Below are 22,936 nucleotides of genomic sequence, written 5' to 3'. Positions count from 1 at the left end.
GGGCCCGGCGGGCCGCGGGCGCGCGCGGTGGCCGGGGGCCACGTGGCAGCGCCTGGGTGGCTGGAGGCGGCGGCGCGATCTGTCCGGCTCGGGCCGGACACGTCCGGTGGCGGCGGGGCGATTTAGGGTTTGGGGATCCGGAAATTTTCGGGGAGGCTCACATATATATAGCTAGAGGGAGCTAGGAGACTCCAAACGGAGTGCGGTTTTCGCCCACACGATCGTGATCGAACGACCTAGAGCATGGAAGTGAGTTGCTGGGTTTTGGGCTGTTTAGAGAGGGGTTTTTGCTGCATACACAAACGGACTTTGCGGATACCCGGTTAACCGTTGGAGTACCAAACGACCTCCAAATGGAACGAAACTTGACCGGTGGCCTACCGGTGGTATACCAAGGCCACTTGACAAGAATCGGTCCATTCCGAGAACGTTCAACACCCGCTCACGAAAAGAAACAAGAGGGGTGCGCCGGAGGAGGTGGGAGTGCTGGATTGCAAAACGGACAACGGGAAAATGCTCAGATACATGAGACGAACACGTATGCAAATGCAATGCACATGATGACATGATATGAAATGCATGACATGAACAAAATACAAAAAGACAAACAAAACAAAACCCGACCACGAAGGGAATATCATAACACATAGCCGAAAATGGCAAGAGTTGGAGTTACAAATATGGAATGTTACATCTGGGGTGTTACACCGCCCAAGCCCTTCAGACGATCCCTTTGTCATGGCCATTTTAGGTCTGGGGGCTCTATATCCTCGGCCCTTTCCCCTGAGCAATCGGGGGCTTTGAATTCTTGTTCGTTGCCATCGACAAGTTTACAAAGTGGCCGGAAGTGACTGCCGTGAGAAAGGTGACTGCTCAGTCAGCTATCAAGTTCTTGAAAGAATTGATGTGCCATTTTGGAGTTCCGGCAAGGATCATTACCGACAACGGCACCCAGTTCATGAGTCGTGCCTTCATGCAATATGTTCATGCCCTCGGATGTAAGATCTTATTTGCCTCTATGGCACATCCCAGGAGCAATGGGCAAGCTGAGAGGGCGAACGCTGAAGTGCTGCGAGGACTCAAGACAAGAACCTTTGATACGCTGCAGAAGCACGTCAGGTAGTGGATCGATGAGCTGTCGGTAGTTCTCTGGTCCCTCAGAAGGACACCAAATCGAGCTACCGGGCAGACTCCCTTCTCCCTGGTCTACGGGGCAGAAGTAGTTATCCCCACGGAACTCATTTATGGGTCGCCTCGATTGCTTGCCTACGATGAAGTAGCGCAAGATCAGCACCAGCGTGACGACGCTTTGCTACTCAAGGAGAACCGTCTCCGGGCTGCTACGCGTGCTGCATGCTATCAGCAGGCCCTGTGTCGCTATCATAGCCGCAGGTTTCTTGCCCAGTGTTTTGAGGAAGGCGACCTTGTCCTTAGGCGCGTTCAGTCCGCCAAGGGTACAAACAAGTTGACGCCAAAGTGGGAAGGCTCTTACCGGGTAGTATGAGTCACCAGACCTGGCGCAGTCTGTCTGGATACCGGAGATGGCATTCAATTGCAAAACTCATGGAATATTGACCATCTCCGCAAGTTCTACCCGTAAGGCGCGGCTGTCGGGCCCTGCCCGACAGCCACCCTTTTGTACAGGCCTTCCTTCAGTTGCATGTCACCCCTTGTACAAGGCTAGGCGATGACCCTGAGCACCAGAGAAATAAACGATGCGCTGGGGGGCCCCCGACCAAGTTGCATGCATGCATGAGCATTCCAAGTGCACTGCATAAGCATTTCATGAGCATTTGCATATGCATATAGATAGGATCGCATCTTGCGTCATTCCCATCTGCATGAAGTTGCAGGTTCCTGCCGCGAACTTGGCCTCTACAAGGAGTTGAGAAGATGAACGAACATTGCGATCTCCGGCAAGCCAAACCGATAAGTTCTACCTCTTGTCCGTTAGTGTTCTGTAAGCTATAACTTGTGCATGAGAAAACCTCGCCACTCTTTTCAAACTTAGGTGCTCCCATCATTGACTCGAACGTTTCTTCGGTCAGCACAGTCGCAGTGGCCTTTGGTAAAAGGAAGTTGACGGGGGGCTGGTCCCTTTATTTTTTGCCCGGCAGACACAGTTCTCCAGCAAACAAAAGGGTGCCGACAGGTAGCCTGCCGAGGAAACTCATTAATTTGCACTAAGGAGGCATCCCACCTGCGCATGGACATATACATGCACCAGTTCCCGACAAGGTTCATCTTTTTCATTAATATGTTGATAATGCAAGTACAAGCATTACAGAACACAAACATGGACTCGAGAGATTACATTATTTGAATTAAAATTTGGCAAATGCCTACAGATTTAAGATTGAAAAAAGATAAGTGCCCCGTGATGCCTTTCCCTTGTCCAACTCTTTCAGGAAGAGGCCGAGGAGGCCTGTGGCGGACCCAGCTGGGATTCGGCCCTCCCTAGGATCAGAACGGCACCTCTCCCCGGTAGGGAGGAAGAAACCGAAGGCAGGCAGGGATGGTGACGCTGTCGGAGGACCAGATGGGGGGCACGGAGTCACCGGCAAACACGACTCATCGAAACGGTCGCCCCCGTTCTTGACGCATCGTGGGTTGCCGCCGCAGTCCGCATCACTACCACCCGAAGACCTCGGCACGACAGCCACATCGGGCGCCATGCTTCATGGGTTATCCCACAGAGAGCATGGTCGTCCCCAGCAGCCCTGACGTCAGAAGCCATCGCACGTTCCAAAGACGTGTATGTGAGCAAAGAAGCCCTCCAGCATGGCAGGAGGACGACGCCCAGGAGGAGTTAGATTCTCCTTTGCTAACGGCGGCTCTTTTCGCGACTCCTCCCAGCGCCGTGAAGGGAATAAGAATGGGGAGCCACCGACTACCATGCGCCATACCCGCTACGGGCTTCGACATGGTGCCATCCGCATCCCCTCCCACTAAAATCAAGGCTACGGGCGGCCCGGCGGCGAGGACGCCGGAGTCGCCACTTCCGGTGTCATCACCGCGCCGCCCGAGTATCCCTTTTGGGTCCAGAGAGAGCCTCGGAATGGAGCCCGGGGCCTGGCCCCAGGCTTTTCTCTCCATCATAACCAGCAAGAGGCAGAAAACAGAGGGTGAAGGAGCGTATGATGAATGACTCGGCCCTCCATTCGCCCCTCCTTTTATAGGCAGGCCGAGGAGAGGAGCCGCTCCCTCAACGGGCGGCCACTGTCCTCCTCCACCAATTCAAGCAGACTGGGCCCTCGCCTTGATGCTCTCCCATGCCACGCGCCTCCGTTACCTACCATGCGCGTTGCATGCAGCGTACGTGGCTGAGGATAAGGGCGTAGTGGGAAGAGTGAACTGGCAGTTTCTACCCCATGCGTTAAAGTCATTCACGGGCCATTACAAGGGCGGCTCCACCACTATTGGCTCTACACGATGCGCGGAGGAACCGAAAACTGGCCCGGAATCAAGGTTAATGAAGAAGCAAAGAAGATCTCAAGAGGCCAACCTCTTCAGCACCCCTGCCTGTGCACTTATTAGGCCCTACCCCAACGACACTCGGCAACGCGTTCGGGGCAGGCCCGGGGGCTTCTCTCGGTGCAACAAACCCTGGGTCTGTTGCCCAAACTATGCACAAGCATGGGAACAGGATTGAAGCACCAACCCAAGTCAGAGTACAAGAGACCAAGAGCTTCGAAGGACCAACATGCAGACCAAGAGGTCCAAAGTCAAGCCAGAGAAACAAGATACCATCAGGAGAAAAGCCTCCATTGCGGGGTGAACGAGCTCGACGGGGGCTGCCCCCGGAAGAAGACGCCCAAGACGTCCCGACAGGGCTTGCTGGGACTCACGAGAGCAAAATCACCTCACCCAACTATACCACCACGACCCGCGTCGTCAATCAGTGCGGCGTCAAGCCGCAAAGTAAGTAAGTGTCAGCCATTCGCCACATGGCAGCCCTTCTCTACGGAAGATGCCCAAGAACGACACCCGTCCTGCGACCTGTCAAGTGAGCAGGTGTGAAGCTAGCAAAGTAGCCCGACAAGGCTTGCAAGGCAACCAACGACATGACGTTAAGCGGTGCATTTAATGCACCCTGTCAGCCTGCAGAGTTAGGTATGATAGCACTGTTTGCTATCTTATCGGTGCATAATGACCACTTTGCCATTGTGGTGACCCCTTAATCTATAAAAGGAGGTCCATTGCAACCATAGAGGGGGTTGGAAGGTTGGATAAAAAACACGCCCATACGTGCATAGCCACGGCCGCCCTTGCCAGGCATGTGTACTACGCCCCACCACCACTCTTCCACCATCAATCCACCAAAGCAGGAGTAGGGTTTTACGCCTCACGGTGGCCCGAACCTTGGTAAAATTGCCTGTGTGATCTCTGCCGTGCTGCCCCACGCTCGTCTGCTGTTTGTGCAATACGACGTCCCCGTGCCAAACCAGCAAGGAGCCCTCTGGTCCCATAGGTGGTTGTGGTTTCCCGCGACATAGGCGAAGCCCCGCGGAGATCACTTCACCAGCACCGTCACCACGCCGTCGTGCTGCCGGAACTCATCCACTACCTCGCCGTCTTGCTGGATCAAGGAGGCGGAGGATGTCACCGAGTTGAACGTGTGCTGAACGCGGAGGTGCCATACGTTCGATACTTGATCAGTTGGAGCGCGAAGAAGTTCGACTACATCAACAGCCTTACTAAACGCTTCCGCTTATGGTCTACAAGGGTACGTAGACACACTCCCCCCTCGTTGCTATGCATCTCCATGGATAGATCTTGAGTGTGCGTAGATGTTTTTTTGTTTTCCATGCAACGTTTCCCAACAACTGTTGGGTAATCAAACAGACCGACAAGCTTATAGCTGAGGAACAGAGCAAGGGTCCCCGCAGCAAGGATGACGATGAACCTCGCGGACCGAACAATGGAGGCCAAAAGCAGTTCCGTCCCGAGGTAAAAACTGTGAACATGATTTATGTCACACATATACCTAAGAAGGAGCGAAAGCGTGCATTTCGGGACGTCTATGCGATAGAGTCGGTGGCCCCGAAATACAACCCATGGTCGGCTTGTCCGATCACCTTTGACCGGAGAGACCATCCAACCAGTATTCATCATGGAGGAACAACGGCTCTGGTGCTCGACCCCATCGTGGATGGATTCCTTATGGACAGAGGTAGCAGCCTTAATCTGATTTTCTTGGATACAGTGAGGAAGATGGGAATCGATCCGTCAAGGATCAAACCCGCGACACTACCTTTAAAGGAGTAATCCCAGGCGTCAAGGCACACTGCTCGGGAACCGTCACCTTGGAAGTAGTCTTCGGCTCGCCCGAAAACTTCCGAAGAAAGGATTTGATCTTCGACATTGTTCCTTTCCGCAGCGGCTATCACACACTCCTTGGCTGAATAGCGTTCGCTCGCTTCAACGTCATCCCTCACTACACATATATGAAGCTGAAGATGCCAGAACCTAAGGGTGTCATTACCTTTAATGGTAACATGGAACGCTCACTCCGAACCGAGGAACACACGGTGACTCTGGCGACCGAAATCCAGGCCGCCAAAAGGCGTCGAAAGCCGAGTTTACCATCAAAGCACTGGACAGACGGAAACGAGCCTGAGCTCCAGCCTTGGTTTTGGGGTCTTCTCATGCTCATCCTAAATAGGGATACGTGGCCCACATCATGGCCTCCCCAGCCGTGAAATATGTACCTCACGTGCACAATTTCGCGCTCAAAATTCCATGGGCAGCCGTGGTAGCGAGGAGTAAACGAGTCAAGTGCTTGGCTCGACCGAGCCATGGATACAAATGTTCTCAGATTAACACCACCAACACGCACCATTTAAGATCCGACCAGTGGTCAAACTGATATCCTGCAATGACTTCTCAAGACCCTCTCTCAAGTTCCCGCCCACCGACCACTATCTCCTCCGCCTACAGCAATGACACAAAGAGCAAAGGTGCATACGTGCAATAGGGCGCAACAGGGACGTCAAACCACTCATGGAGGCCGTGTGTAAACCTTTCCTCTGATAAGTTTATTTTCAAAGTATCCATAACAGTTGCTTCGGCAGTTCGGAGTGTACGGTTGGACGTCACAAATTCAATGGAAATAAAGACCATTTTTACGGTCCTAACGCAGTCGTTGGTGTCGCATACTCCTTTCCACTTTTTATGCCAAAGTAAACTAGTTTAATACATGCTTTTTTAGATGCGATCGGCTAATAGACCTGGGGCTTGACTATAAATCTTGCCCCAAGCATCATTCTGGCACTATTTTCATTTCATGTGCTCGGCGTCTTGGATATTGCATTATATGAATTAGTTCCGAATTTTGTCTTTGGTCAATAGTTGGGTTACCTGGCTCCTGTGTTTGCCATCTTACGTTCCGCATTGTTCGGCTAGGAGGTGATGCGGAGCATCCTACGGTCATCCCCATGGACCTACCATCGTCTCATCAAGAGCCAAGAGGACCTATGACATGAGCACGAGCTAGAGCTCTCGAGAACGAGGTGACTTCCTTCCTTAGTGATATCACATATGATCAACTCGAGACATAGCTACTACCTAAGTCCGATATGCTATGCATGATTAGGTGTCAAGAGGAGCCCCCCGAGGATGCACGTGAAGACGGACAAGCCGCCAAGTTCACGGATGAAGAGAACCAACGGAAACAGGCAAGTTCACCTTCCAGGCCCCGAACATCCGGCCAAGTCCCCGGACATCCGGCCCCTGGAGCAACCACAGCAGCAGCAGCCCAGACGCCCAAGCCTACAGGGCCCGGACATCCGGCTTCCATCCCGGACATCCGGCCCTAGTCCGGAAATCCGGCCAAAAGCACGGACATCCGGCGCCACACTACAGAACATCCAGAAGTTGTGCCCTCCAGCCCGGACATCCGGCCCCTCCTGAAGCGCTGGACATCCGGCCCGTTGCCCGGACATCCGGCCACCCCTGTCTGCGCACAGTAAGGGCCGAGGCCCGTGTACCCCTTCGACCCCCTGACTATATATAATCCTTCTCCTCCATCTTTGTAGGGTTAGCATTGGTTTAGCTCATATGTGAGATAGAGCATTGCTCATCCATACGGATCTCCTCCTCGAGAGAAACCGCGGCCCCTCTTCGGAGATGATCCACGTTTGATTCAAGACCCCCGCTTGGGTGGCCCCCTCAAGACCTCCTTTCGAAGAAGAACCGGTTACCTATGTATCGTCCCTTGTTGGATTTGGATCGTGTATCTCTTTGTGTTTCGAGGATCTAGCACATGTGTGATGGTTCTTGTTGGTTTGAGTGATTCTCTCGTATCTTCCCCTTGTGTTTCCCCTCGTGTTCTTCGTGTTCTTAGTTGGGATCCGCTCCTTTCGTGAAAGATCGGCTATATAGGGTTCCACCCTACATCATCTTGGTATCATGAGCCACGTTGATCACGATTTCGGAGCCCCCTCTCTTTGTTTTCTAGCTTGATTTTGTTGTTTTTCGTCCTAACCCGAAAATTGCCCGACAAAAATGGCCCCAAATTTTTTTGTGATGAAGTTTTGTTGGATTTGATCCGCGGATTTCGTGTGTTGCAGGTAGATCTTGCTTTTCCCCATCTTTTCCCCAAATTCCATCCACAAATTCCTCCGAATTTTTGCCCCGGATTTGACCTCTCCACGCGGTGTTCTTCGGATCCCGAGCCCGGACATCCGGCCCGACCAGCCCGGACATCCGGCCCCTGGCAGCATCACTTCCATCCTCCACTCCGCTTTCCGCCTAACTCTCACCAAATTTTGTCCCGGTGCCCACATACACTTCCGCATACCACCACCACTTCCGCATAGCACCACCATAGCCTTTCCCGTTACCAACTCCGACAATTTTGACCCGTTTTGTTTTGAGAATTTGAGTTGTGGTTTCCGTGTCCTATTGTGTTTCGGCTATCTAGGTACGGTTCGGCATCGACATCACCACCGCTCATCTTCGCCAAGGACTACTACGAACGTGATATTATCATACTCTCTTGCATTTGCATTGATAACCCCATGGCCTTACTTTTGCGTAGCTTACCCATCGAGACTAGCCTTTGAGTATTGCCGGCAACGTGACTTGTGCACATTAGTGTTCATACTTCACATAGCATACATACCATCATTGAGTTGCATATCTTGGTATCATCTCTTGTGTCACAAAAGTTGTCTTCGCATACACAATTGCTATCTTGGTTCGTGAAGCATTTCATGAGAAAAGAGCTCAAACAACAAAGAGCCAAACAAGCTTTTAAGCAAAAGGGAACGATAAGCAAAGAGCTTATAAGCAAGAACCATAGCATCATACAACATTAAGATTGTCATACTCGATCATCTTGGATCAAAGCATAGAAACATCATACATATAGCATACTTGGGATAGAAGTCGTTGCATTTTTGCTTAGTAGGTTGTGCACAAGTTCGTATCCGCCTATTGTGCAATCGTGCTAGCGTCTCTCTAGTGTTGTGCAACAAGAGCATCTTGGTGGATCCACATTTTGGCTCACCCTTGGTTGCCCAACCCCACTTATCTATTTGCGTGTGTGTTTCCGTGTACCATATCTTGCTATTGGTCTACTTGTTGCATTTGCAAATTTGTGAATCTTTTCCAACATTATTGAGTCTCACTGACAATTGCATCAAATTTTGTGCCACCATCCTAACCAAGCTCCACCATAAGCTTTTACTTGTGTAGGTGTGAGAACCGACAAGAAACGGTACCAATTGTGCTATTCCCTTGATACACATTGGAGTGATCTTTGATCCATTTTCAACATCGGTCAAGGTACATTTGGTATTGATTCTTCTCTTTCTCCCACTCACATATCTTTGTTTGGAATGATGGATAGGCCAAGTACTTCTACCAATCCACTCTTCTTGGAGCAAGACGACGACATGTCATCCTACGTCACCAAGACTCAACTATTTGGTGCACACCGAGCTTTGCATCAAGAACAACTTGCTTTGGGCGATCGCATCGACAACCTCGCCACCGATCTATGACAATCTGAGCAACGTACAAGAGACTACTTCGACACATCCATGAGTTCCCTCAAAGAAGATATCCGAACCATGATGGTCCTCTCTTCTACAACTTCGTCCTTGTCAAGACGGAGCCGCTCAAGTCGACACTACGACGACACCATCTCCGGTTCAAGTACACCGACATCGAACACTCTTCGTCGTGCCGCGCGTCAAGACCGTCAAGCTAACCGCAATCCTCTACACGACACCGACTCTCAAGAGCATCGACATCGTCACAACCAAGCTGCTTTCGCACAAGCACAAGAACGGCAACGCCAACGACAACAAGAACAAGAGGAGCGAGCGCGACAACATAAAGATGCACAAGACGCCGAGGCGCAACATCAAGAACGACAACTACGTGAAGCTCAAGCACTTGAGGCGCAACGTGCTCTTCAAGACTCAAGTCGTGCCGTAGCCAATCGAGGCCAACAAGCTCGACTACATCAAGAAGCAGTTCGCGACGAAGCTCAAGAAAGGATTTACGAAGCACGTGTGCATCGACAAGCTCCTCCTCATGCGAGACAAGAACGTCAAGTCCATCGAGAGCAAGAAGACAATGGACCACCTCCTCGCCAAGAGCAACATGAGGAAGACAACCCTCCTCGCCAAGAGCGACATGAGATTGCCAATCCTCACCGACATGGGCGTCATCATTCCCGACCCCAACACAATGAAGAGCAACGATATGGCAAGCTAAAGTTCACCATGCCCAAGTTTACCGGAAGCAATGACCCCGAAGAGTACATATCATGGGCATTGAAGGTTGACAAAATCTTCCGCTTGCACAACTACGAAGAAGAGAAGAAAGATCGCAATGGCATCCCTCGAATTCCAAGACTACGTCCTCATTTGGTGGGAACAAGTCATTGAGCGCCATGTGGCAAGAGGTGAACCACCCATCACCACTTGGGCACAAATGAAGGATGTCATGAGAGCACAATTCGTGCCAAACTACTACAACCGCGACCTCTTCAAGAAACTCCAACAACTCAAGCAAGGAACCAAGAGCGTTGAAGAGTACTACATGGAAATGGAGATTGCCATGATACGAGCCAATGTAAAAGAAGATGATGAGAAAACTATGGCACGTTTCTTGAATGGACTCAATCACCCTATCAAGAAGATTGCCGACTTCCAACCATACTCGAACCTCATCGAGCTAGTGCATCAAGCTACCAAAGCGGAACGGCAAGTACAAGACGACTTCAAGTATGCCAAGTTCTCATCCACGTCCTATGGCCCCTCCAACAATCAAGCTTCGACGACTCCCACCACGAGCAATGGCGACAAGTCAAGTTACAAGAAAACTTCGACAAGCTCAAGTCGTCCTCCTACTACAAGCAACTTCAAGCCGAAAGCTTCATCATCATCTACTCCAACCGATGAGACCATCAAGAAAAGTTCCATCAAATGTTTCACATGCGGAGGCCGAGGCCACAAGTCCTTCGAGTGCACAAACAAGCTCACCATGATCCTCAACGACGACGGCACCTACGACTCCATGAGTGAAGGAGAAATGGAAGCTCTTGAGCAAGTGGCCATGCACCGACAAGTGAACAATGAAGAAGAAGATGATCACATCTTTTGTGGCGAAGACTCAAGTCCCGCTCTTGTTGTCTCCAAGGTCTTGACTCTTCAACATCAACAAGACGAAGATCAAAGATGCTATATCTTCCACACAAAGGCCGGCATCAATGGACGATCCGTCAAGGTCATCATCGATGGAGGGAGTTGCCATAACTTGGCAAGTGAAGAACTATGCTCCAAACTCCAATTGGTCAAGATGAAGCACCCGCACCCCTACAAGGTTCAATGGCTAAGCGACACCGGCACCATACAAGTCTAGCAGAGAGTACAAGTCTCTTTCAAGATCGGCGCCTATGAAGACACTTTGGAGTGTGATGTCCTTCCGATGACCGTGTGCCACCTCCTTCTTGGATGGCCATGGCAATTTGACCGAGGTGTCATTCACAATGGGCGTACAAATCACTATAGCTTCAAGATGAAAGGGAAAGAGTTTGTGCTACGTCCTATGTCTCCAAGCTAAGTGCTCGCCGACAAGCAAAACACCCATCGTGGAGAGAATAGTGAGAGAGTGAACCACCAAAAAGAGAGTGAGTGCCACAAGCCCAAATTGAGTGCCTCCACGATGAGCGACAAGAAAACCTTTGTCCTATTTGCCACCAAACGTGAGATGAGAGAAGTGTGTGAGAACCCAGCAAGTGTCCTACACTATGTCCTATTGTGCAAGGATGAGGCACCAAAAACTAACAACTCTCACGATCTACCTTTGGTGTTATCTTCTTTATTGCAGGAATTCCAAGATGTTTTCCCCGATGAGCTACCTCCGGGTCTACCTCCACTACGAGGCATTGAGCACCGAATTGATCTCATCCCCGGAGCGCCGCTTCCAAACAAAGCGCCCTACCGCGTCAACCCCGAAGAAACCAAAGAAATTCAAAGGCAAGTAAAGCATCTCATAGACCATGGACATGTGCGTGAAAGTTTGAGTCCTTGTGCCGTACCGATCATTCTTGTGCCAAAACGAGACGGTAGCTTTCGCATGTGTTCCGATTGTAGACCTATCAATGCTATCACCGTTCGTTATAGGTATCCCATTCCACGCCTTGATGATATGCTTGATGAACTTTGCGGTGCCACTATCTTTTCCAAAATTGATCTTAAAAGTGGTTACTATCAAATCTGCATACAAGAGGGTGATGAATGGAAAACCGCTTTCAAAACAAAGTTTGGTCTATATGAGTGGTTAGTCATGCCTATGGGTTTATCGGAAGCACCCGGTACTTTCATGCGTCTTATGCATTACGTGTTTCGCCCTTACATTGGTGAATTTGTTGTTGTCTACTTTGATGATATCCTTGTGTTTAGCAAATCTCTCAAAGAGCATGTCACCCACCTTCGCACCGTGCTACAAACTCTTCGAAAAGAGCAACTTTATGCTAATATGGAAAAAATGCCTATTTGGTGTTGATAAGCTTGTTTTCTTGGGTTTCGTAGTATCTTCTAAGGGTGTTCATGTTGATGAATCTAAGATCAATGCTATTAAAACTTGGCCCCAACCAACCAATTTGCAACAAGTGCGTAGTTTTCTTGGTTTAGCCGGTTTCTATCGCAGATTTGTGAAGGATTTTAGCACCATTGCTTCACCTTTGTATGCTTTGAGTAAGAAAAATGCACCGTTTGTTTGGGGAACATCTCAAGATATCGCTTTCAATGAGCTTAAGAATTTGCTTACTCATGCTCCCGTGCTTGCATTACCCAACTTTGACAAACCTTTCAAAATTCATTGCGATGCTAGTGGTAATGGCATAGGAGGTGTATTAACGCAAGAGAAGCACCCAATTGCTTATTTTAGTGAGAAACTCTCCGGAGCGCAACTCAATTACCCTATCTATGACAAAGAGCTATATGCTTTGGAGCGAGTTTTGCATGAATGGGAACATTACCTACGCCCTCATGAGTTCATCATCCATACCGACCATGAAACGCTTAAATACCTTAAGGGTCAAACTAAGTTGAACAAGCGTCATGCTAACTGGAGTGAGTTCATTGAGTCATTTCCTTATGTCATCAAGTATATTAAAGGTAAGGAAAATGTTGTGGCGGATGCACTTTCCCGTATATGCATGCTTGTTAATCAACTTGAGTTAAATGTCATTGGCTTTGAGCATATAAAAGACTTGTATGAGCATGATCCTACATTTTCTATTCCTTATGCCAAGTGTTTGACTCATACTTCTTGGGATCGATACTACATCAAAGATGGATATCTTATGAGAGCTAACAAACTTTGCATCCCCGAGTCCTCTCTTCGCTTGTTGCTTTTGCAGGAATCTCATGGAGGCGGACTCATGGGACACTTTGGACGCGACAAGACATTTGCTACGCTCTCCAAGAACTACTTTTGGCCCAAGATGTTTCGCGACGTCAATCGCTTCACCAACCGATGCTCTACATGTCACAAAGCTAAGTCCAAAGCTCAAACTCATGTCCTCTATATGCCACTTCCAATTCCATATCACCCATGGGAAGACATTAGCATGGACTTTGTGCTTGGTTTGCCTAGAACTCGAAATGGCAAGGATTCCGTTTTTGTTGTTGTGGACCGATTCTCTAAAATGGCACATTTCATTCCTTGCAACAAGATAGACGATGCTTCACATGTTGCAAATTTGTTTTGTAGGGAAATCTTGCGCCTTCATGGAGTGCCAAAGACGATTGTCTCGGACCGCGACGTCAAGTTCTTGAGTTACTTTTGGAAGACATTGTGCGCCAAGCTCGGAATCAAGCTTTTGTTCTCTTCGGCATACCATCCACAAACCGACGGCCAAACGGAGGTGACCAACCGCACGCTCTCCACTCTACTACGCGTGTTGATAAAGAAGAACATCAAGGAGTGGGAGGAGTGCCTACCCATCGCCGAGTACGCCTACAATCGTGCAAGACATTCGAATACCGGAAAGTCCCCCTTCGAGGTCGTTTATGGCTTCAACCCATTGTCTCCATTGGACATTCTACCTCTACCGCTACAAGAGCGCACAAACATGGACGCGAGTGCCCGAGTCAACTTCCTCAAGAAGATGCACGAAGATACAAGAAACACCATCGAGCGCCAAGTACAACGACTCGCGACCAAGCTCAACGTCAACAAGCAACCCATGATGTTCAATGTTGGAGATCTTGTGTGGCTACACCTTCGCAAGGATCGCTTCCCCAAGGAACACAAGTCCAAGCTACTACCCCGAGCTGATGGACCCTTCAAGGTGCTTGCATGCTACAACAACAACGCATACAAGATCGACATCCCACGCGACAAGTACTCCGTGAGTGACATCTTCAACATCAAAGATCTATCCCCGTACCATGGTGATGAGGATTTCGATCCGAGGTCGGATCTTTCCCAAGGGAGGGGAGATGATGCGGAGCATCCTACGGTCATCCCCATGGACCTACCATCGTCTCATCAAGAGCCAAGAGGACCTATGACACGAGCACGAGCTAGAGCTCTCGAGAACGAGGTGACTTCCTTCCTTAGTGATATCACATATGATCCACTCGAGACATGGCTACTACCTAAGTCCGATATGCTATGCATGATTAGGTGTCAAGAGGAGCCTCCCGAGGATGCACGTGAAGACGGACAAGCCGCCAAGTTCACGGATGAAGAGAACCAACGGAAACGGGCAAGTTCACGTTCCAGGCCCCGGACATCCGGCCAAGTCCCCGGACATCCGGCCCCTGGAGCAACCACAGCAGCAGCAGCCCAGACGCCCAAGCCTACATGGCCCGGACATCCGGCGTCCAGCCCAGACATCCGGCCCCAGCCCGGAAATCCGGCCAAAAGCCTGGACATCCGGCGCCACGCTACAGAACATCCAGAAGTTTTGCCCTCCAGCCCGGACATCCGGCCCCCCAGCCCGGACATCCGGCCCCTCCTGAAGCCCCGGACATCCGGCCCATCGCCCGGACATCCGGCCACCCCTGTCTGTGCACAGTAAGGGCCGAGGCCCGTGTACCCCTTCGACCCCCTAGACTATATATAATCCTTCTCCTCCATCTTTCTAGGGTTAGCATTGGTTTAGCTCATATGTGAGATAGAGCATTGCTCATCCATACGGATCTCCTCCTCGAGAGAGACTGTGGCCCCTCTTCGGAGACGATCCACGTTGGATTCAAGACCCCCTCTTGGGTGGCCCCATCAAGACCTCCTTTCGGAGAAGAACCGGTTACCTATGTATCGTCCCTTGTTGGATTTGGATCGTGTATCTCTTTGTGTTTCGAGGATCTAGCACATGTGTGATTGTTCTTGTTGGTTTGAGTGATTCTCTCGTGTCTTCCCCTCGTGTTTCCCCTCGTGTTCTTCGTGTTCTTAGTTGGGATCCGCTCCTTTCGTGAAAGATCGGCTATATAGGGTTCCACCCTACATCAGGAGGGTAAAGGGAGAACCACTGCAATTGTACTTCTAGCTTGCCTGGTTAAGTACCTCAGTGGAGAAAGCCGAAAACTATCTGTCACAATAAGCGAGAACTGGTTGGCGATCCAATGACAAGTGTCAAACTAAAAACCGATGGTGGTTATTCCGTGGCACATGAAGGGTTTTCTATCACAGAAACAAAGTGATAATGGTATCAACCTCGGCACACCAAAATATCACACACAGCTAGTCACTAGCTCCCGCAATCAAGCTCCTATGGCTAAGTGAAAGCACTAAAGCCGCATAGTCTTATTGCCTTGTTTTCCTTCAACACAACCGCCTCCGGGCACCGAGGCGTCGGCTAAGGGTTAAAGTGTTAAATTGAAAACACCCTTTGCAGTATCTGCAAGGGGGTTGAAGCCGACGACTCCTAACTTTCAGTTTAAAATGGCCGCACAGGAGTCAAAATAAACAAATAAGGCATTATATACAAAGCCAGCTAATTGCATTATAAAGCACAAAAGTTCCAACCTCTTCGGATAATGGAACATAAAGTCACTCATAAATTACATCCTTCGAGCAGTAGGCCTCTATCGCCCGAGCACCATCCATCATGACAAGAAAATACTTCTCGAGGCACCTATGCTCCTTCCCAGGGGGCGAGGGTCCGGTGGCCATTTCCGTCAGCTCAATCTTCAACCAATGTACCATAGTCTTGCTTAAGGCCATTCGAGCTCCTTCAATGCATACGAAGTGCTTACACACATCAATCCGGGGCATGGCATTGCACAACTTCCGCACCAAGCCAAAGTAGCTGCTCGGCAGTGGCTCCAAAGGCCACAGCTTGATGCGGAGGTCCTTAATTGCTGGCTCCGCCATCCGATGCAACTCCATCAGCTGCTTCATCTGGTAGTTAAGGAGGGGAGGGTGTTCGGGCGCCTGAAACTGTGCCCAAAATAGCCTCTGCTTGGTGCGACCCTCCTGGGACGTGAAGTACCTGGCCGCATCTGATGCACTCCTCGGGAGGTCCGCAAAAGCGCCTGGGCAATGCCATACTCGTGTGAGCAAAGCAAACCTATTACCACGAAAGACACTTTGCAGTAAGTATGGTTTACGATCCGCAATAAACTTCACTTGGTGGAGTTCCTCTTGGTGGCCTCGCGCCTCCATCCGCGCTTCCTTGACCGCCGACCTCAACGAGGTTAGCTCGGTGGCCCGATCCTTACTTTTCTGTTCAAGGGCCTCACATTTCGTGACGGCTTCCTTGTTCTTGTTGCACTCAGCCACTCTAGCCTCGTGCTGCTGGCTCACAGTTTTCACCTTTGCCAGTTCGGTTGCAGCCTATTTGGCCGCCACCCTCAGCTGCGTAGTTTCCTGCTGAACTCTCCTCACCTCGGCCTTGAGGTTCTCGACCTCCACGGCAATAGCTACAGTAATGTTAGTTGCATCCTGTTTAGATTAACTGCGAAAACTTCATTACCAAACAGTTGCAGTAAAAAGTTTAGTCCGGACTTGCCTTACAGTTTGTTGAAACGCTTATTCAGCAGATCGAGCTTGTCATTGGAGCTACTGAGCTTCCAATTTAGCTCGGTCAACTCCTCGGCTCTGGCAGCTGCCGCTGAAGACGACGCTTGCATATTAGACTAAGCATATTAGGTTCCCGAGTATTCGAATTTTGATTCTCTGGAGGCTTTCTTTTTTAATCCAACCAGAGTCTTGGGGGCTACAACCCATTTTTGCTACCATCTATATCTCTAAGTACCTCACATGAGTTTTTCAAACTCACTCAGGGCTCGGGGGTTACTATATATGAGGTTGCATGATCATATAAGAGAAATTTTCTAAGAAAAAAGGCAATACGTGGTTTACCTTGAAGCCTACCAGAAGGCCGCTGAAAGCCTTCTTCAGTCCATTGTCCACAGACCGAAGACTTTGCGAAACTATGGCCATCAGGGCACGATGCTCCTCGATGATAGAGGAGTCGGTTAACGCTTCCTCCGTCACATCCCGCCACCCAGTCGAAACTTGCTCTGTAGCGGGCGGGGGTGGCAGAGGTACCTCGGCTCCTCCCTAGGTGGAAGCCGGAATGGTTGGCTCCTGGTGCCTTAGTGACTCCGGAACCACCTTCGGGAAGAGCTCGGGCTTGCTGGGCTCCACCTCTTCGTTCACCAGAAGGGTTCCTCCCTCTTGGTCTTTGGTGGCCGAGGTATTCACCTCAGCCATAACAGCGTCGCCTCCTCCCCCTGTGCTAGGCCCAGGAGGGTTCATCCTCGATAGGACCTCCTCGGCCTCCTCAATGACATGGAGAGGCGAGGCGCTCGACCCGGTCCCGCTCTTCGCCAGTGCTACCGGTGGAGAATCTCCCTCCAAGACTCGATCGGTAGGGAGGTCGTGCGATGGGTTGCAATATTAAAAGCAGGCATGCGATTAACAGCAGACTTAGTACACTAAAAAAAAGACACATCTGTGACATTTTGGGCTGAACAAATTTTCTTCTGTCATGCTTATGACACTTCTATGACGATAATTGTGATAAAACCCGGTATCATCATAGATGTGGTGGGCTCCTACTTCTATGACAAAAAATCATGACAGAAAATGGGCTTTTCCTCTTGGGCGGGCTGGAGACGCAGCTGCATGGCATTCTTTGGGCCGTCCATGACGGAAAAAATCATGGTAGAAGCGAGGGCGAGGAAAATATCGGGGAGTTCCCAGTTACGGTGGGTGGTCAGGGCCGAGCGATGGATGGAGGTTTGCGTGTTTCTCTCGTACACGGACGCGCGTGTGTGCGAGGCATTGCGCTCTAACTGAACCCGAGCGAGGCGCTGGGCTCTAACTGAACCTGAGCGATTGCACTAGCTACGTTACTGAACCCCGATCGATCCCTTGCTGTTAACTGAACCCAAGTGATTCCTTTGCTACTGTTGCTAACTGAAGCCGATTGAACCCTGCTACCTCCTTCCCTTGATGAACAGTGAGCGTTGTTGGGGGGATTGGATGAACTGTTCCCGGTGGGGGGTTGGATGAACTGGACCCCGTGGTGTTGCCGCTGGATGAACAGGACCCCGATCGATCGAGCCGGTTGGGGTGGATGAACAGGACCCCATGGAGGGCTGGATGAACAGGATGACCCCGTGGAGGGCTGGTTGAATAGTAGGCGGTGGAGGGCTGGATGAATAGTAGCCCGTGGAGGGGTGGTTGAACAGGACCCCGTGGAGAGGGCTGGTTGAACAGTAGCCGGTGGAGGAGCGGTGGAGGCTGGATGAACAGGAGCCCGTGGATGAACAGTCGCAGGTGGAGACTGGAGGAGGTCGATGGTGGATGAATAGTAGCCCGTGGAGGCAGTCGACGATGGAGATGAACAGTATCCTGTGGAGTCCCGTTTTGCGGTACGCCACACCCCTCCCGATGAACAGGACCCCGTTTCGACCGTAGCGCTCCAACACAAATCTGTTTCCTCCGTTTTGCGGTACGCCACACCCCTCCCGATCAACAGGACCCCGTTTTGACCGTAGGAGGTCCAAAAGAAGTCTGTTTCCTTTGTTTTGCGGTACGCCAGACCCCTCCCGATGAACAGGATCCCGTTCTGACCGTGGCTGGTCGAACACAAGGCTGTTTCCTCCATTCTGCGGTATGCCAGGCATCGTTTCGATCGGTTGTTCCGTCCAAGCCAGTTGGCTCCCGATGAACACGACGATGCAGTTTCTCCATTCCGACGCAGCCATGTACACGAGCCCTGGCCGTACGTATGCGCGAGTAGGCTTTCAAGACCCCGCCCGTATGTACGTATGTGGCCGTATTTACTTTCTTGCACCCTGGATGTATGTACGTATACATGCTATGTGCGCGCCTCTAATACGACATGTGCCCTTCCTTACTCGGCCACGGTTCATCGGTGCAGCTTGCAGACAGACCAATCGACCAGTATGCACGTACACGTTCGCGGCCAGAATGACAACACGACGTACGCTTCGACCAGGTGGGTCCCGACTGTCAGGCACTTCCTTGTGTGCGAAGATGTAGCTGGTGGGTTCCAGCAGTCAGGGGAAACTTTTTGTCGTGAAATACGGTGGCCCATCCAGTGGGTCCCTGCTATCAGGTGGAGGAATCATTATTTTCCGCATAATAAGGTGGCACTTCCTTGCGGCGGTCGTGGACCCAGCTGTAGGCCTCTCCACGTACAGTACTCTTCCGATGGAAGTCGTTCCTTGACCACATTGACCACGCCGCGCCGAGAGCACCAAGGCGGTGGACGACGGCGATGCCTAGGAAGGGGATGACGCGGAGCCGGGGAAGACGCGGTAGTGGATGCCCACGCGGAGAGGAGTACGAGGGTTTCACTAGTTCGGCTGCAGTGTGAGGCTTCCCTCGCCGCAGGGCCTAGCCAGCAGTGGGAATAGTAGGGGGCGGTGAGGCCTCCGCGGCAGCACAACCTGCCATGGGAGGCAGGAGCACGTGGCACGACTGGCGCTGGTTTGGGAGGCTGGAGCAAGAAGACCAGAGGTTGAAGAAGCACTATGGCCATTGGATGGAAATCGTACGGTCACTGGAGCTAGAATCGTTCATATTGACTAAGTTGACAAAGCCCTCCATCCCCGTCAACTTAGTAGGCCCACAAGTCAGCCTCCCACTATGCAGGGTCCCAGCTAGCAGGGGGAGTATTCATTTTTTGTGCGTAATAAGGAGGCACTTCCTTGCGTGTGAAGATATAGCTGGTGGGTCCGACCTGTCAGCGGGGGGAACATTTTTTTCATGAAATACAGAGGCCCTTCAGGTGGGTCCCAGCTGTCAGGTGGAGGAATCATTATTTTGCGCGTAATAAGGAGGCAATTCCTTGCGTGCGGCTGTGGACGCAGCTGTCAGCCTCTCCACGTACAGTCCACTTCCGATGGATGTCGTTCATTGACCACGTTGACCACGCCGCGCCGAGAGCACCAGGGAGGGAACGACATGGAGCCAGGGAGGACTCGACAGTTGTTTCCCACATGGAGGGGAGTACGAGGGTTTACTGGTTCGTCTGCCGTCGCCGAAGAATAACAGCAGGTGTGGGTGAGTAGAGGGATGGCTAGGACAGCGATGGGAGTATGGTGGGGCGGTGAGGCCTGCGCGGCAGCACAGCCGCTCGCAGGAGGAGGTAGCTGGTAGTCCCACCGGTGCTTGTTTGAGCGGCTGGAGCAGGAAGAGCAGAGATTGAAGAAGCACGACGGCCGTTGGATGGACATCCAACAGTCACTGCTCTCGTGTGTTGACTAAGTTGACACGGCGTTGCATGTGCGTCAACCTTTTTTTAGGAAAGCATACGCGTCAACCTGTATTAGGCGCACAAGTCAGCCTCAAATCTGTGGAAAATAGCATACAGCCCATCTGCCATTATTTCTAATAATTTACAGCCCGTTTGCTAATTCTTAAGATTTGTTTTGGAGCCCATCTTCTTTTTGTTAGCATTACACCCCATATTGTGGCCACGGTAAAAAATTATATGAAATTTTGCATATTTTTGTGCGATCAACTGTTTTTAATCCCGAAATATCGAGTCACATTCAAACTATTTTGAAAAATAATTTATATAAATATAAAATCCAAATAATTATCCACCCATAAAAATCAATGGAATTTAAAATCTTGTAATGAAAAAAAATGAAACTAATTCTCGATTTGATGTGTTTTAAAAATGTACAGCCCATTTCTGGGCAAACCGAATGAAACTCTCCTCGTCTTGAAAGATTTGCAGCCCAACAGGGTTGATAAAGCAAGTAGGCCTCGTTTGGGTATTTCTTTAAAAAAAATATAGAATCGGGCTAGCCATTTTCAGCAAGAAAAAACACAACTGGGCTCATGATGTGGTAAACATGAATAAAACCCTGGCTAGACGGGCCACAGCCCCAGCACAGGCCGGTTGTTACCCTGATCTGTCCCTAAAACTAGTATAAATAACAACTGCTTGTTCCTAAAAAAGTAAATAACAAGTGCACGACCTGCTGGGTCCCTAGTGTCAGCCGCTCGTTGTGTAATTCTCTCGTTTATTGACTACATTGACAATGGCATGAGCCCCAGATATCCAACCATTAGGAGGAACCATTTTTTGGGGCTTGTAATAACGAGGCACTTGCTTGCGTATTGCCATGACGCTGGTGGGTCCCTACTGTCATCCTCTCCACGTACATTCATCTCCTTGTTCCTCTCGGTTGTTGACGACGTTGACAATGCAAGAGGGCGGCGCACTGCGCACGGTGAGCGAACCAAGGCAGAGGAAGACGGCGAGGCCTCGGACGGAATGAACATGAGCCGTGGAAGATGCACTGGTCCAGTCACGGGCGGAGGGGAGTACGAGGGTTGACTGGTTCGGGTACGGGTGCATGTTGGGGCTGACGTCGCTGGAGAATAAAAGGACTTGTGGGGGAATAGAGGGAGGGACTAGCCAACGTTGGAGGGTACGGTAGGGCGGCGGAGGCGCAGCCAGCCATGGGAGGCAGGAGCAGGCAGAGCCGACGGGGTGGTTTGGTTTGGGAGGCTGGAGGAAGAAGACAAGAGATAGAAGATACATGACAGATGTTGGATGTCAATCCAATGGCTGGTAGGCAGAATTGTTTGTTGACTAGCTAGTAAGTCGACACCACCTTGGGTAGGCTATTTCCTCATGGGTCCCAAATGTCAGAATCCAAATCTGTCACGGTCATGCAACCTTTCCTATGAAAATTTGCAGCCCATTTGGTGTGCTAGTTCAAAATAAGTTTGTGGGTGCTGGTGGGGGCTAATCACTTGGCTTCTGTAATGCACAGTGAGCTCAAGCAGCCGACGAGAGTGATGTTATTTCCCTTGGTTGGGATTTGTTACAATATTTCACTCTAAATTAAACGAATGGCAAGCCATTTGCCTTGTTTCAAAGAAAATATGACAGTCACAGCCGAGTTGAAAAGGGCAAGAACATCTAACTCCAGCTTACAAACTTTACAAAAGCATGAGGGTTAATTATTCATCAGGTTTAGACAAAACCCAGGTTGAAAAGGGCAACAACATCTAACTCCAGCACTGTTTTCGGCAGTCACAGTCAAATGGATCGGTCAGGTCCATAGAATGAACATCCTGGGTCGTAAAATTTATTGGATTATGACCACAATATGTTGTAAATGAAGCCCGGCACGTTCAGAAGCTCTTTTGTCCACCTGAAACTCCTTTTTTTTCTCTTCGACATACCCATCCGTCAAAACCATGCTGCTAATAAACTTAAGCCTGATGGACAATAGTAACCTCGCATTCAGCAGGAAGAATGTGACAAATCTAGTGTTTGCATGGTTGGCTACATATCGTTCTAGCGTTATTGTCTTCAATCGAATGTCATGAGAAGTGAGAAAATCCCGGTGCTTACGAATCCACCGATTGGTTATAACTTTCTTTCCCCGTCCTATTGCCTAAATAGACATGAAGATTGAAAACAGTTAAGGTCTAAAAAAAGAGTGTGGAAAGAGCAACAGCTGAACGGTTAATTCTAGTACACTATATAGAACTTCTCCAGACATGGAAAGCATTGCAGCAAGACAATAATCTTGTTCAGATCAAAACTATTCATTTGGATATATAAGATCTTGACAGAATCCAGCACCATTGATAGGATATCCATGGAGAAACTCTTCATTGAGCATAGAACATAATATTAGTACAAAATGTGTACTCCAAGATGATATATAACTTATGCGCAGAAATTTTAAATCCAGCTTATGGTTACAAGTGTAGATGATAATATAAAGTACCTGAAGAACTGTGGAGCCAAACACCATCTTGAAATGAGCACAGAGATCATGTATTACACCCAAGGTCTCCAGTTTAGGCACACAGAGGACGGTTATTTGTGACGGTGAATAACTAGAATCAAGGATCAACCTTTGAAGTGAAGGGGCATCTTGGATGATGAGCTGCCTTCCGTCAAAAGAAATTCCAATTCTTACAAGGTGAGGCGACTTTATTTGGAGAC

This window comes from Triticum aestivum, chromosome 1D, assembly GCF_018294505.1.
Source record: "Triticum aestivum cultivar Chinese Spring chromosome 1D, IWGSC CS RefSeq v2.1, whole genome shotgun sequence".
Classification (NCBI taxonomy): Eukaryota; Viridiplantae; Streptophyta; class Magnoliopsida; order Poales; family Poaceae; genus Triticum; species Triticum aestivum.
Note: the sequence above shows the minus strand (reverse complement) of the source record.